Raw genomic sequence first — 17,326 nt, forward strand, 5'->3', positions numbered from 1 at the left:
GGCGGGGCGGGGAGACCGTCGGTCTGGAGGGGAGCGGGACGCGGAAGGCTCTTCCGACTCAGCCCGGCGAGTTAGGTAGAGGAGGTGGGCCCGGCAAGCGGAAGGCGGGGTCAGCCTCGTGTCTGGCTGCCCATGCGCAGCCTGGATTCGGAGGGGGCGGGGCCATTGGCGGCTGCGCGTGCGTGCCCGCGGGGCTCCTGGGGTGGGGCGGGGCCGGGGCTCTGGCCGGGGAGGGAGGGAGGGAGGGGTGGGAAGGAGTCGAGGAAGGGGCGGCGGCGGCCGAGGAGGCTGAGGAGGCTCGGGGAGCGGCCGCGGTGGCGGCGGCGGCGACGGCGAGCCCGGGGTCCAGGCAGCCGCGGCGCGCCCAGCCGGGCCCGAGGGCATGTGACTGCCGGGCGTCGCGGGGTCCTTCCATCCTTCCCACCATCCCTCCTTCTCCCGCTGGGCTCCTCCCCCGCTGACCGGGCACTCGCTGTGCCGGGCCGGGGGCGGTGGCGGCCGGCGCTGGACAGACAGCCCCCGGGTGAGTGACGGAGGGCGCGAGGCGGGCGGCGGGCCCCCGCCGGGGGGTCGGGGGTTCCCCGGGGTGCAGACGCTGCGTCCGCGCGGCCGGGTGGGTGTGTGCGTGCCGAGGGCGCGGCTCGGCCCCGCGGGCCCCCTCCTCCGGCTGTCCCCGCTGCCGGGGTCCCCCTCGAGGCGGGCTCGAGCCCCTATCCCAGCACCCACCGTGGGTCGGGGGGCCGCGCTCTCGGGATGGGCTGCGCCGCGGCTCGGGGAGCATCCCTTCCATGTTGCCTGGGTGCCAGGATGCTATTTATAAAGCCGAAGCATCCGGCAATTCTTCAGAAAAGGGCCGGGGGCAGGCCTCCGGGGCACCTTAAAACCCCCTCGGAAACGGAGCAGGGAATTCGCCTATTGGGTCCCCGTGCCCGGGATGTCAGTGTTTGAATGGGGAGCGGCGGACCTTTCTCTTTCTCTCCTTACCGTCGGACACTTTTCTCGGCGGGGGGAGGGAAGCTTGGGTCCTTTGTAGTGGTTATTGGGGACTGCACTTGATCTTGAATTTCACACTTGCAAATTCGTCTTTGTAGACTTGCCTGTTCTAGATCAGGCCCTAGCGCTTCTGAAATCTGGATTTTTGAGCACCCTTTTTGCTTTGATCGGAGGTTTCTATCAGGAAAACGCAGCTCTATTGCTCAACCCTCAGGTTAGGGCAATGGCACATTTATAAATTCATATGTGCGCATCCGGATATAGATGCTCTGTATAGATCACAGAGTGATTAAGAGTTGGGAGGGACATTGGAGATCAAGTCTGGTCGTGTAGTTTTACACGAGGGGAACTGAGATTTGTACAAGGTCACAGAGCCAGCAACACTCTGCAAGACCGATTCCAATATCCATCGATTAAAGGACACTATCGCCTGTCAAAACAACAACAAAACTCTCCTAGCTCCCTTTCTTTCCTTTTTTCTTTTCTATCTTCAGCATGCCCCATTATCAAATACCACCTCTGCTTCTTCCTTTAAACTTAGGGAAAGATTGCCAAATGGCAAATAGAAGTTGTAAAAATTGAAATCTTTAGTCATAAATAATAGAAGGAAACATGCTGACTAACGGTAAATCATGATAATTTATATGTCTCGATGGAAGCTGACCCTTGCCAGTTTCCTCTGTGCATTAAAATGTTACACAAGCAATTTCTCTTTTGGCAAGAGTATCCAATAACCAGATTTCTGAGACCACAGTTTTGTGGTAGATGTTGTTATCTTCTTGGCTGCATTATTTCTCTGATGCTGTGCTATGTACAATGAACTTTGTAATTAAGCTGTGTAATGGCAAACAATTATGTCTAGCTGTACCATTTTAATGAAATAAGATTCCTGATTAAGACATCACTCCCAATTGATAAACTTATATTTCATGGCTATGATTACTACACCATAAAAACTATAAGAATAATGCCCCTAAAGTTAGTTTCTTTTCTTTTCTTATACGTTATTGTTGAAAGACAACTTGTGAATAGAATGTCTCTTCACAGGAGTCAAGAAGACCGGATACAAACTGTTGGTATGACTAGGCAAATTAATTTAACCTTTACGGTGCTCTACAACCATAGGTTAAATTTTTATTTTAATTGATATCTTTTGTTTTTATTGCATTTTCATTTCCAAATATATCTGTCTCCAAAGAACTCTCCCTTGTAACAAAGAATAAAAAAGAATGAAGAAAAAAAGGCAGCACAGCAAAACTAAGAAATATATCAATGAAGTCCCAACAATGCTGTTAATACTCTTTTAAGTTACAGATGATTTACTGATCTGCATTGGTGGAGGGAATGTTCGCACTGGGAGTTCTGCACAGCTTTGAAATTGCAGGCCTTCATGACTCTGCATTTCCCAGTTATCACTATTGCCTTCCAGTTTTTAATCCCCAAACTACTTGACCATCTGTCATTCCTTTATCACTTTCTTCATAATTATTACGTTTTTTCTTCCATGTTTTCTTCACTGTTTTTTTCTTCAACCCTAGGCTTCATATTTGGAAATAGTTTTTTTTTTTTAGATCCTAGAATTTTCCAACTTTAATTAATACTCTTTTATATAAATAATTAATGTAGGTATTAAAATAATGTACTTTTATGATTTATTTAAAGGTCTATAATTTTATCCATATGTATTCACTTTGTTCACTGGTATAGTGTTCAAGAACCACAAGATATTTCCTAGTTATGATACAGTATCAAAATAGGACTTCAGTGGAGCTGTGCCACACTAGGATTCCTTATTTTCCATGAGATATAGTACTATCCCCTACCAAGAACCATTCTGAACATGACATATATCCAAATCCATGAATTTATAGTAAGAACATATTTGTAGTGAATTGTGCTAGATGCTGAGTTTGGGAGTGTCAGGATGAATGCCAGGTTTAAAAAGTTCTTCTGATAGGCTTTATATACCCATATTAATAACTGTAAACTGTTATATGCTTAAGTATCTTAGAGAACACTCATTGCTGCTTCTCTAGTGATGATCCTATCATTAAATGGTCTCATATAGAACTACATTTTTCAATCTGCCTGAAAATGCCTTTAAATTTTGCTAAGGTACTAGCCTGTCATCTAGTGGTAATTAATTAGAATTGCAGGCTATTTTTGAAAAGTGCTTTCCATATAGCTCTAAAAATGATTTAAAGTCCTTTTGCTTTGGTATAAGAATATATAGAGAAAAAGAAAACAGTTGTCCATAATTTCCCATACAAATTTATTAAAATGCTCAGGACAACCACTTTAAGAAAGTAAGGGAAATTATTGTTATTTTAGAATACTTTTTTTTTTTCCTGTGGCTAGCATTATTAATTTTAGGTCATATTGATGATATAGTGGAGTTGTTTTTTTCAGGTGCCAAGTATGTAATTTATAATAAGTTCATTTTGTAGAAATTAGTTTAAATTATTAATAAAAGTTTATAGATATTTTTCCCCTGCTTTTATGGCATATTGTTTTGTATACTTTAATACTTTGATACATGGGCTGTCATGCATGCTTAGAATGCTTTCATGCCTCTGCTTCCTGGATTCTGTCTTCCTGCAATTCTTAGTTAAAATCTCATTTTCTGCAAGAAATTTTTCCCTTGTCTTCCTTTTAACATTATCCCAAGTTTTGCCGTTTTCCCCCATTAGATTGAGCTCCTTGAGGGTGTTTTTTGCCACTTAGCCAAATGTCTGATATAAAGTAGGTGCTTAATAAATAATAGCTAAATGACTGAATTTGAAGATTTGGAAGTAACATTAGTGCTGGTACTTACTTCAACCAGGCAGATATAATTCCTCCTGATACAATTTAATTGATTTATTTTTTGATTTAGGTGCTGAGACTGAAAAATTAATTTCTTTCTAGCCAACATGGTGAGAAGTCATTCTTACATGACAAGGCAAATATTACATTAGCAAGGTCCTATCAAAGCACTACTAGTTTCCCAAGACCTGCTAGAATTTATATTCTGCTGGCATAACCTTTAAGATACAAGGATGTGTTTAGAATTTTGTTCACATCTGCAGTTTATTTGATAAACCTTTGAATGAGAACAACACCCCCAATTATAACATTGTTTCAATGGGAAAATATTTTATGTCAAACTGCTGTATGATGCAGTTTCCTATATAGACCAGTATGTGATCAAAAAGTGGGTTGCTGTCTAATCTTTTAAGAGATTGTTAACTACTACATCAAACTTTTTAAAAATTTATTAAAGCTTTATTTTTCAAAATGGACAATTCTTTAACATTAAGCCCTTGCAAAATCTTGTGTTCCAATTTTCCCTCCCTTCCCCCATGCCCTCCCCTAGATGGCAAATAGTCCAATATATGTTAAACTCTACATCACACCTTTTTAAAAAAATAATTTTAAGATGCATTACAGTAGAGTGATTTATTATTTGATGTCTTCAAATAATGGGTTGTCCTGGGTTCACATTCTAGTCCTTATATTTTTAGTTTAAAAAAAATGGAGATAGTTTTGTAATGTACTTTATATTTCATTGCCTTAAGTTATTGTATTATGCTTACAGATGCTGATGTAGGTAAGTTGTGGGACTTAGGAGTAAATGGCTTACCCTTTCATCACATTAGTAATGTACAATAATGTACTTTAATAATGTGGGCTAATCCACAATTCTAAACTTTATTGGTAGGAGTGTTGGCTATCTATGTCTTGAGTGTTTATTGGATGCAAGTGGTCATTTACATCTTCCTAGAATACAAATGTGTTTTACCTTTTGTTCTTTATCAGTAGCTCTTTTCTTCCTTGTCTGAATAACTGAAACTCACTGATTTCCCAAATTTCTTTTAATTAAATTGTATAGTCCATCCTAAATATGAATTTTCTTATGAAATATGGAATATTTTTCTTAGTGTTTTGTGAACCTAAAGAGATCCACTGTCATATTTTCAGTTGAGAAACAGGATGGGAGACAAGTAATAAGTAGGCTTGTTGCTTCTGGTTTATATTTCACCTGTTGACAACAGTAAAAATCCTTACAATATTTGAGATAGTTGTGGGCTTATTTCAGGCTATGACACTCTAGATAAAGATAACATTCTGTCCAGCTGTGGACTGGCAGGAATAGGAAGGAAAGAGAGAAGCCATGGGTTAGAACTAATATGTGGTTGTAATGAAAAGGTCAATAGGTCTTAGGAAAAGCTAACCCTGACACTTCTGAAAAGAAGGTAAAGCCTGCATCGGTTAAATACATATAAACATATAGGCACATCCTGAGTAATGTAAGCCTATTTCATGAAAATGTTGTGAATCTCCTTTCCCCCATTTGAGTTACTTCTTCAGCTCAGGTTGAATTCCCAGAGGTAAATCTGTGCTGATCCTATTGCTTTAGTAAGGTTCCTGTACCTCTCCCAACTACCCCCCCACCCCCCAATGTAGTCTTAATTAGCTTCTTTGGAGTAAGAAGGGACCTTAGAAAGTCATTTTGTAAATGAAGAAAAGAAAACTGAAGCCCAGTGAGATGAACTGCCTTTCCCGTGATCATAGTAGTAGTTACACACTGGGATTATGACTAGGCTTCTGTAACTCTAAATTTCAGATCTGAACTGATATTTATTATGTCGTACTTTTAAAAGTCTGTCTTCAATAGCTACCTTGTCCAGAATGAATTCATTATAAAGTTGGTATTAGGACACAAAGTTCATTTTCTAATAATGTACTTTACATTCTATACTGTACTTTGTCATTAAATGATATCAAATTAAATGTAAGAAACTAGGCCCTTAAAAACCAGAAAAGAAGCTCCTAACAATCATACTCATTTAGTCACAGGAAATGAATTTTACCACAGAGCACACAGAATGTAGAGATTTACAAGATATTCTACCAGAGATCACAGACTGAAAATACTTTATCTTCTCACTTCCTGTCTTGCTGTCTTTGAAAATTTATGTCGATGAATTCTTATGCCCTGCTCTCCTTGAAGAGAGTTGAGATTATTTATGTTGAGAGAAAGTCTATCTGATGGCTCAAGTGTTTTAATACAAAACCAAGAATTGAGATTATTTGGCACAAAGGGAGATGTTTGATATGATTTATACTGTTCCAGAATGATGAGACTTTACTTTGAGCACTGTAGAACAGGAGTTCTTCACATTAAATCCACAGGTTTCCTTGGGTCTGTGGATAGATTTCAAGGGGTCTTTGAAGTTGAACAGGAACTAAATTTCATCTTTTATTTTCACTGATCTCTAATTGAAATTTATGCATTTCCTTCAATTATTTAAAATTTTAATAAATGCTATTTTGAATAGGTACTATAAGCTTCAACTTGCTAGAGGGGCCCATAACCTAAAAAAAGTTAAGAACTCCCCCCCCCCCCATTCCCCACTTTAGGGAAAAGAGGATAGGATGATTTTAAAAGTTTTAAAACATCCTGGCATATTAATTATTCCTTGGCAACAATTTATCACTGGGGAAGACGACCATGGTGGGTCATTAGGATGTCATTTAATAAACTACAAGATATTATTTATTATCAAAGGAATAAAGCTTCAGTACTCTTTCTGCCAATGCAGATTACCATTCATCCACAACCTTTCATCTTGTGGGATTTTTGTCTGTATTTTTGTATATTTTCCATAGAGAAGTGATCCAGTGTCAGAGACCTTTTTTTTACTTAGTGGTTCTCAAACTTTTTAGTCTCATGATTATTGTTATTGAGGATCCCCTCAAAAGCGTCATTAATTTAAATTGTATCTATCTATATTTACCATATTAAAAATTAAAACATTTTAGTTTAACAGAGAGAAGATACTTGAATTAAAAAAAATAAGGAAAGGAATGTTTGTTTTAATTCAGGACTGATTTAGTGGTAAATTTGGTTAACCTTTAGAAAGCTTTATTTTTTAAAAAAGTCTTACTGAATATACTATGAATAGTGTATTTTATTTTTTAAAAGAAACAAGTAATTTTTTTTCTAATGGAAGTTGTTCTCCCCCTCCTTACCCCAGAAGAAATGAATTCTAGGAAGTCTAACTTGTATTCTAAAAGGTTGCATTCCAAAACTTGCAGATTGTTTTGTATTCAAAATATGTTTTCCCATGGAAACAATACTAGTGATAATGATTAGATGTATGGTCTTACTCAAAAGAACCCATTTAGTTAAAATAACATAAATTGATGAATAAAAACCTGTTAACAAGTAATTTCATGATTGTCAAGTAAAGCAAAATCAAATAATAATTATACATTTTTCTAGCAATTTGTTCTTTGAGAGGGAAAGAAAGGATCTTAAATGGAGGAAGTGGTGGCTAGTCTGATACTTCAGGTACTTGACATGATAGAAAACACTTTAATCCTGTCTTTCCCAAATTGTTTTTGTGACCACAGGCATATCAGTTTACCTATTTGGGTCTTAGTTTCTTCATTCTATAAAATAGGGTCAGACATGACTTAAGCATAGTTCAGGCTTGGTTTTAGAGTCACGAAGCACTTGTAGACCATCTATTATTTAAAAGAAGCATAGGAAAAAGATATTCTGCAAGGATTCAGCACTACTACATTTAGATAGCTAGCTCCCCTTTTCTCTGTGAAAAGAGCAGGATAGAGGTGCTGATTCTCCTGACAGTGCCTCATATGTTAAATAAGTCTAAGGAGTTCTATGTCCTTTTGAGTTTTTGAGGTCTAGATGACAAGGGAGCCAGAGTTAACAGCTTAAGCTGCTCTAGTCTTCTGTACTGATTACATCTCTGAATGATTTCCTTTTTAAGGGAGAAAATCATCGAATCTACGTGGAATAGATCCTAGTAGATAGTGCTATACCACTGAGAAGCTGTGTGTAGTTTAGGGGTCAGAGTGCTGTGGAAATGTAGTTAAAGAAAATGTTAAGAAATACATATTTTTCCAGGCAGTTAGGTGATGCAGAAGATGGAGCACTGGGTTTTAGAACCAGAAGAGTTCATTTAAAAGCTGTTTGACCTTGTGCAAGTCACTTACCTTCAGTTTACTTCAGTTTCTTCAACTGTAAAATGAAAATAATAATAGCAGCTATCTTTCTAGGGTTGTTTTGAGGACCACATTAAATAAGAATTTGTACTTAGCACAGGATCTGGCACATAGTTGGTGTTACATGGATGCTATTTATTTGAAGTCTTTTCCAGACTTACCTGAATGAAAAAAATTTTATCAGTATTTGACCAAACATTTGGTAAATAGTAAAGGCAGAGCATAATATTAAAATATTAAATTCTTTTTTCCCTTCTCAAAGGCCTTTCTGTAGAGAAACTGGACTAAAGTTTGAGAAGGAGATCTAAGCCACAAGAAGGTGGTACCCAAATTTAGATGGGGAAAAACACCTTAATCTGATTAAGATTATCTGATTAAGATTAATGTAAAACCTATCTCAGGCTTATTGAATGGTTTAGGAAAAAAAGATTCTCCAAGATGTTTGTATTTTAAGTGATTCTTTTGATATTGATTTATAAGTTGAGTAAAACTAATCAATATATCAGCTGAGTCTTATAGTATTTGAAATGTACCATAGCCACTGCAAAGAAGGGATTATTGAAGTGCCTTTTTTTAACTCTTATCCAAGTACAAATTTTGTTGGTTTATAATGACCAAATTAAGCACAATGAATTAAAATAGGATTCAGTTTAAAAATTTTTTTTTATCCTTTTCCCTTTCATTGGGGTAGCTAGCGTGTATATTGTTTTTCTGGTTCTGCCCATTTCACTCTCTATTTCTCATGATCTTTCAAAGACGAGTAACAGTGACCATAGTCCTAGGTGGCAGCTCTATCAGTATCTTGAAATTTAAATTGTCATTCTATAGTGTCTTCAGTTCATTAAGAGTAGTTTGATTTAAAAAAAAAATTCCTTAATTATGTTGGGCTTAATTTCTTGATCTTTATTCCCATATTTCTTGTCTTTACAAATGGGGAATTAAAAAAAAAAATTCTTCCTGTTAATGAAAGCAGAAGCAAGATTAGATGGAGTTCAGTAGTTGTCTTCTTTTTGTTGTCTGAAATGAGTTTCTAACATAATTTAGCTTGGCTGATCTTTAGACTGTGGTTGCATAATGATCTGCCATCCTGTCCATTTTGTTGCTGTGAATAAGAAAAAGCCATTACCATTGCTTTGCTTTTGATACATATTAATGTGCAGTATATTATTTGAGGAACAGTGCACGTTAGTGGAAAGAACACTTGGCAGCTTAATGATCATGGTTGTATTTTAACATTCTCACTAACTGGCAATTCACAACCAATTCACAACTTCTATGAGGCTTATCCTTTATTGCAGGCAACACAATCTCAGTAACTGATTGTCTTTTGCACTTTTCTATAATGGTTTGTTTAGCAGTCTCTTACATCACCATTGTCTCCCTCTCTTACGGGTTAAGGATCTTACCTCCTATTTTATTGAGAAAATAGAGGCCACTTTTCCAATGCTCATACATCTCATCCTCTCCTTTCCTCTAATCTCTTAGGATTGTTTGGATCAAATGAGATAATGTTTTTAAGACAATATTTCTTTAGTACCTGGCATCTAGTAGCATTTGATAAATGCTTGTTTCACTTATGATGTGTCAACCTCCTCAAAATAGGGACATCCAGTCTTAAAAAAGGAAAGAAAAGAAAAAGAATGCAGGTCATGTCAGACAATTGGATAGAGTTACTAAACTGGTAGATCAAGGAAATGTATCTAGATTTTAGTAAAGCATTTGACAAAGTCCCTCATTATTGTTCCTGTGGACTAGATGGAAAGAGATGAACTGGACAGTAATAGAATTATGTAGATCCATACTAAATTGTACTTATTCTAGTTGCAGTTCTGTCCTCTGGAGCCTTTATTTCATTAAAATATATATATATATTTTTGCTTCATTTCTTCTAGGGATTCATTGTAGACCTTGTGGAAAATCTATTTTTTTCATTGAGTCTTTATTTGCAGTTGTTAAGGAGTTACTTGTTCCTTATTTTGGAAGATTTTTAGGACCGCAATAGTTTTGATACAGGTTGATTTTTTTTTCTTTATTTCTTTCTCTAGATTTAATTTCCACATTTAATTCTGGTCCAGCTTTGTGCCAGGACCAGACAATATCCCCTCCTATACTTTTGGGTTGGATAGTCATCCCTGCTTGGTCTTGTTTTCTGTCACTTGGTATCTGTGTTGATCTTTTCTAGAGTTAGATTCAGAGTGCTTTATCTTCAGATTCTTTTTTGGAATCTTCAGACAGAAGGCTTGATATCTTAGAGTCCCAAGACATGAGGTGTCCCTTTTTTTTTTTTTTTTTTTTTTTGGTTACTGTCCTATTCAAAGCTCCTTGATGATGATCATTGCTTGCTATTGCTTCTCAAACTTCCAAGGTCTTTGCTTTGAAAAATTCTGATTAGGATTCTCTGACTACTGCAGGGATTTGTTGAGAAATTTATTTATTCTTGCTTTCCTCCATACATAGAGCCTCACATGCTACAAATACCTCTGATCTATCCCTGGTTATATTGGAGGACTGCCTTCCTCTGATCCTGATCTTGCCAGTGGCTTTCTTTTTTATTAATGATTGAGCAGCAGTTCCTCTACTGGACAGCTTTAATTTAAGAGGGCAATTAGATGGTACACTGGATAGAGTGCCAAACTGGAGTCAGGAATACTTATTTCCTGAGTTCTAATCTGGTCTCAGACATTTACTAGGTGTGACCCTAGACAGTTCACTTACCCTGGTTTGCCTCAGTTTCTTCATCTGTAAAATGTGCTGGAGAAGGAAATGATTTATAGCTCTAGTATCTCTGCCAAAAAGTGGTAGACCCCAAATGGGATCATGGAGTCAGATATGACTGAGAAATGACTGAACAGCAGCAAGACCTCTTTCTATTGCCCATGGGCTTTGAGCTGACATATTGCATAGGTCTGGAGTGGAAAAAGTCATTTACAGTAGTTTCTAGAGCAGATATATGAAAGCTGAGTAGTCTGCCTCCTATTTTTGCTCCTGTCCTGGCCAGAGATTTGAGATTTTTTTTTTTTTTTTTTTTTTTTTTGCTTTTTTATTGAGGCAATTGGGGTTAAGTGATTTGCCCAGGGTCACACAGCTAGGAAATATTAAGTGTCTGAGATCAGATTTGAACTCAGGTCCTCTTGACTTGCTTGAGATTTGAGATTTTTTCCCCCATGTTATTGCCATCTTGTCCATTTCATATATCTTGAGAATTGTTCCACCTATGGTCTTATAATTGTTATATCTTGCCTTGACCTCCTTTCTCTGTAGTTGGCTACGTTCATCTTTGTTTTTTGGGGATTTTTAAAAGTGTCATTTCCCCTTTATCTGGCAGCCTACTCAGGGCTGAGATGTTAGAATCCAAATATGGTGGCTTCATTGCCTTGAGGAAAAGAATTTGTGATAAAAATTTCTAAAAATCTTTTCCAAGTGAAATAATTTTCTTGTTGGTTTTATTTTTGTATTTGTTTTTGCATGAATGCTTCAAATGTCTCTGTTTCTTTCTTGTGGTATATCAAATTGTGGATCATATAATTTTAGGTTGCTGTCTGAGAATGCCTTTGATTTTGGCATATATTGTTCCATTCTTTTATGAATTTTTTTAAATGAAGAAAAATCCTTATTCAAAATGCTTTTCCTTCATATTTAAATTCATATTGAATTTCCTTCATATTTCCTTCTGGTTACTTAAAAAAAATTGTTACTGAAATTGTTAAATATTACTACTTGTACCATTTTTTGTCTATATTCAGAAGTTACAGGCAGTTTTCTTATTTAATGCCTTGCCTTTTATTCTACTCAAGTTTTTTGATTTGTTATATTCTTCTGGGAGAGTTACAATCCTTAAGTTATTTCTATGCATGTTGTTTTCTTTTCTTTTCTTTTTTTATAACTTTTTATTGACAGAACCCATGCCAGGGTAATTTTTTACAACATTTTCCCTTGCACTCACTTTTGTTCTGATTTTCCCCCTCCTTCCCTTCACACCCTCCCCTCCTATATATGTTAAATATGTCTATGCATGTTGTTTTCAAGCTCACACTTTAGTTTATATAGTATTCCTCTGTGTGTGTGCGCGTTTGATATTGTTGCCTTTTGATTCTTTTCTGCTATGTTTTTCTTATTTCAGTTTTTTTTATTCCAAATCTGTTATTCTTTCTCTTAGAACTTCAGTTTCTGTCAGGAATTTCATGTATTTTATTTAGAATCAAATGAACTTTTGAATTTTTTTTGCAATTGTCATTTCTTAGTATTTTGGGTACTGAGAAGCAGAAACAAAATACAGCTATTCTTTTATAAACACTTATGAAAATAGATCATTTTGAAAATTCTAGTGTATTTATCGAATTTTTCACTTATAGTCTGTGGGTCTTCTCTGCTACCTGCCTTCAGGGAATAGTATTGGGAATTTTGATGGTAATTTGACCTGTTTCTTCTATCTCTTTTGCAAACTGGGAAATAATAAAAATTATTCAAATTCAAAATTTTATTCAGTTTTTCAATTTTAAGTTCAGTTGCTAATTATTTAAAGAGAAGTAGGCCAAGGAGAGTATTGAAATAGCGATCCTTCTTAGTTGAAGTAAAGCTACAGAAACATTCAGAATTCATATGTTGTCCTTCTTCTGTTTCCTTAGGGGATGATGGGTGAGGGATGCCCTTTCCCAGTGACATCATGGAAGAAAATATTCTTGTCTTGTATATACAATGACTGTTCCTACTTCCCAGAAAGAAAAGGGTGTGGGAGCTATCCACAGGCCTACCCCCATTCCAAGGAATCACCAATTACATATCTGTTGGTTGGCTTCCTCCATTTTGTTACAAGTATTATCAAAATAATCTGGTTTTGCTGAATCTCAGAGCAAGTTTTCTGCAATTTCTTTATCTTCAGCTACTTTTCATTGTATTGTAATACTTTCAAATCAGCTTGTGCTTCAAACTGCGGGTATTGTCTTTGCCCTAATCTCTGTTTAGCAAGGAAGTTTTGTTTGCCAACTTGGTAGTTTTAATGACATATATCCATTAACCTTCTCTAAGAAATGGTGATAAAGCCTATGTTTTTGCTTTTATGCATGTCGATGCATGTGTTTTGATCCAGTAGTGTCTCCTCTGAGTCTGTATCTCAAGGAGATTACATAAAAAAGGGAAAAGAACGGACTTGTACCAAAAAATGTTTGTAGCAGCCCTTTTTTGTAGTGGTAAGGAGCTGGAAACTGGAAACTGAGTGGATGTCCATCAGTTGGAGAATGGCTGAATAAATTATGGTATATGCATGTTATGGAATATTATGTTCTATAAGAAACGATCAGCAGGATGATTTCAGAGAGGACTGGAGAGACTTAGATAAACTGATGCTAATTGAAGTGAGTAGAACCAAAAGAACATCATGCACAACAATAAGATTACGTCATCAACTATGATGGACTTGGCTCTTTTCAACAATGAGGCAAATAGGGTTAAGTCCAGGGTCATAGACTTATTGTCAGCGGCTACTTTTGAACTTTGGAAGATGAGTTTTCCTGATGCTAGGCCCTGAACTGTATCTACTATGCCACCTAATATTTATATAGCACCTTTTATGTGTTAGACATCGTGCTAAGTGCTTTACAAATATGATATCATTTGATCCTTACAACAACCCGGGGAGATAGATGCTATTATAATCCCCATTTTACTCTTGAAACTGAAAAAGACAGACCAAGTACCCAAGGTCACATAGCTAGTGTCATAAGTTGAATTTGAACTCACATCTTTTTAACTCAAAGCCTAATTTTATCAACTCTGCTATGGCTCTATCAATTATATCTACAGCACTAGCTGCCCCTGCCTCACCTGCCACTTTTGTATTGATTCAGTACTTGCTACATCTAACACCTTTTGAATTTCTTCTTGAAGCATCACCAGCACAGGGATTATTCTCAATGTGAGGTCTTCCAGCTGTTCCTATTTCAGAATGACATTGTGATCCTTGATGCTTTGACCATAATGTCATCCTCAGTGCTGGATATACTTCATCAATGATAAATATCTCTGACAGGCATTTATCTCCTCTGCTTTATTATTATTAATGGCATTTGAGATTAATAATTAAAGGTTCATAGGACAAAGAAAGCTAACTCTTACATCTTTCAGAATATCTTGACTGGAGATATGTTGTTGGAGAAGCTTCTATAAAATGGTGTTTTGTTTTAATGAATCAAATACTTTTTTAATGCCAATATTGCTTGCAAGCAAAATACTATATACCTTTAGGTCAGTTTTGGGAATTGAAAGATGTGGAATATTGTTTTGAAGAGCCTTCTTGTTCTCTTAAATGTCCATTAATTATTCCCTTGATATGATTGTGGTTTTATTTTCATAAACATTTTAGAAAGTCAGCATACAGTTTGATAATTATTCTGGTCTTTGATTTGCTTTTTTAAAATTATTATTTTTAATGGTAATAAGGCCCAAGATTTTTGCATGCTTCCTTTCTCTTTTCTGGAAGCAAAGCTAATACTTACCTTACTCCTCATGATATTATTAACCTTCAAAAGGCCAAACATGTGACAATGGGGGAATTAATATTTTGGATTATAGATTTAGAGCTGAAAAGGATCACAGAATAAATATAAAATAACTCATTTTAGATATTGAACTAGTTATTACAAAAGAAATGAAAGGAATCGAGAGGGAAAATAATTTCAGTATTAGACTTTGATTATGCAAAAATCTCTCAAATTATCCTTAAGGCAAAATGGGGAGATGAAGATAGATGATAGAATACTTAAGGGAATTCAGAACTGATTGAATCCACTTCAGAGCCAAAGAAGAATAATCTGTGACTAAATATAATTTACAATACAACACAGATGGTATATTTTTCCTCTTTGAAGATGATACAGCTAGGGCACAAGAGTTGGAGGTCTAACACGTTGGATGAGGGGATTCAAAAAGAACTTTATAGTCTAGAATCTTAAGCTAAATCAAATCAAATGACATTTAATAGGGATGTATGTAAAGTCTCACATTTGGGTTCCCAAAATCAGTCTTATAAGTCCAGATGGGAACCTGACTAGATAGTTTTTCATGCTGTAAGAGATTTTTTTTTTGGTTTTTTTTTTTTTTTTGGTTTTGGTTTTGGTTTTTTTTAGTAGATTGCCAACTCAGTATGAATCAGTGTTGTGAGATGGTAGCTCCTGGAATGCGTTAAAATAAGCATAATATCCAGAATGAGGGAGATAGTAGTCCATGTTTGAATTTTGCCTGTGTTACCCCACATCAGTTAACTTATGTTTATTTAGTTTTGGGTGCTACACCCAAAGATATTGGAAAGATATTGACAAATTGTAACATGGTAGCCAGGATAGTAAGGGATTGGAGGCTAGACCAGATGAGGATCAAGTGAAAGGACAAAGGGTACTCAGCTTAGAGGAGAAAAGATGTTTTGGAATGGAAGAGGAGGGATGTGGAGAAGCAAGGCAGTTGTCTTCCAGAATTTGATGAATTTACATGCAGGATAGGAATTATATTTGTTCTGATTGGTCTAATAGAAATAAAAGGTAGAAATTTCAGAGAGATATATTTTTATTCTGTATAAGGAAAAGCACTATCAAAAAGTTGACTCTGCAGAAGGAAATGGCAAACTTCTCTAGTATTTGCCCCCCAAAATCCCAAATGGGGTCTTGAAAAGTTGACCGTGACTTAAAAAATGACAGAACAACAAAAAGCTTCCTTTCAGAGTCAGAAAGCTCTACAGTTAAGGCTGGCTGTAAGCTGAAGGATGCTGGGGAGAGATGATTCCTGTTTATGTGCCAAGTTATCTCACTGATATGATACTTTCCAAATCTAAAAGTTTATGATTCTCAAAAACATTGTCTAGTTTCCCAAGTAAAAGATGAAGTATTAAGACAAAGAAGTCTGGATCACTTCTTTATGTTAGAACAATATTTTTAGGGAATATACTGGGAATGAAACAATGTACAAGCCACATTTCAGAAACTATTTTTCTTCCTTGAAGTTTATAGGTACAATTGGTCTCACAAGTTAGTTTCTTAGAACCAAAAGGCTCCAAGTGCTGGCTGTATGACTCATTGGCACTATGGTAGAGGAGGATCTTGTTCAGGTACCAATTGGACTAAAATTCTGAGGTTCCATCAAATTCTGAGATTCTATAAATCTGTGTAATACCAGTGATTTTCTCATGGATATCTGAAGATTTCTAATGCATAAGTCTAGCATATTGATTTGTCTTTATTAAACATATTTTCGATAAAACCAGAAACACCCATAGTATAAAATCTTAGTCATCTGGTAGCAGTTTCTCTTTTGCATTGAGGCATTTACCTTAAGAAAATACAAATTGCTTTGCCAAGTCTAAGTGTCAGAAGAAATCTTCTAGTGCTACTAATCTTTTTATATTCCTACCTAGTCCTATAAAAGTTAATTTTTGTTAATATTTTAAGGTTTACATTCTTACCGTATTTTAATGTAATGTTTGAACATTTTTTCTCATTCTACATCTTTTTACAAAAGTCTATTGGAATTGCTTTGAATCACTGCATTGTTGAGAAGAGCCAAGTCCATCACAGTTGATCACCTCATAATCTTGTTGTTATTGTGTATAATGTTCTCTTGGTTTTGATCGCTTCACTCAGTATCAGTTCTGTAAGTGTTTCCAGGCTTTTCTGAAATCAGCCTTTATCATCATTATTTGAATCATCATTATATTTGAACATTTTTAAACTTGATATTGGCCTAGGCCTTTTCCTAGTATAAACCAGTATTTAGATCCTCCTTTCCACCTAGACTATTATAATTACAAAATTATAGAATTTGTAAGATCTGCAACTTTTTTGAAGAAGGAATATCATATAATTATGGATAAATGTTGAAGGAAAGACTTTTTGATGGTGAAAAACTTTGCAACTGTATTATTTTTTTTGAAGTAAAAATTTAATGTTATCTGTGCTAAATTTCTCTATAACTTTTCCTTGTAGCGATTTGTCTCATGTTTGCTAACATAATTTGTGGTTCTGGTTCCTTTTTGGTGTATGACTTTGGATTTTTATTCTATATATGAAGAGAAAAGGATATTGGTGTTAACTTGTCTCTGGATTATTAGTCAGATTTTTAAATTTGAATACGTCAGGAAGTACATTAACCATGACAGTTTATATACAAAGTTCTTATCCTAAGTGCACAGTATCTATAAAAGGACAGTGGTAATCATGACTAATTTCTGTACTTGCTTTATGTTGGATTCCTCAATATTATACAAAAGTTAAGCTGAAATATCTTATTTAGTATGTTGCAGTATTATATTTGACTTTATGTATACATAATGACGGTG

The 17,326-nt window shown here is 36.2% G+C and overlaps 1 protein-coding gene across 4 annotated transcripts in view; it reads left to right on the forward strand.

The window, feature by feature from the left end:
• The first annotated feature begins 329 nt into the window (after window positions 1-329).
• CCSER2 (coiled-coil serine rich protein 2) overlaps window positions 330-17,326 on the forward strand; it is a 110,551-nt gene continuing 93,554 nt past the window's right edge. For 2 of the 4 annotated variants that reach the window (XM_031956728.1, XM_031956727.1), the window contains exon 1: window positions 330-523. The gene's annotated coding sequence lies outside the window, so the exon portion shown is untranslated. The remainder of the gene's footprint in view (window positions 524-17,326) is intronic. The other 2 variants (XM_031956726.1, XM_031956725.1) reach the window with 2 other exon arrangements.

This window comes from Sarcophilus harrisii, chromosome 2, assembly GCF_902635505.1.
Source record: "Sarcophilus harrisii chromosome 2, mSarHar1.11, whole genome shotgun sequence".
Classification (NCBI taxonomy): Eukaryota; Metazoa; Chordata; class Mammalia; order Dasyuromorphia; family Dasyuridae; genus Sarcophilus; species Sarcophilus harrisii.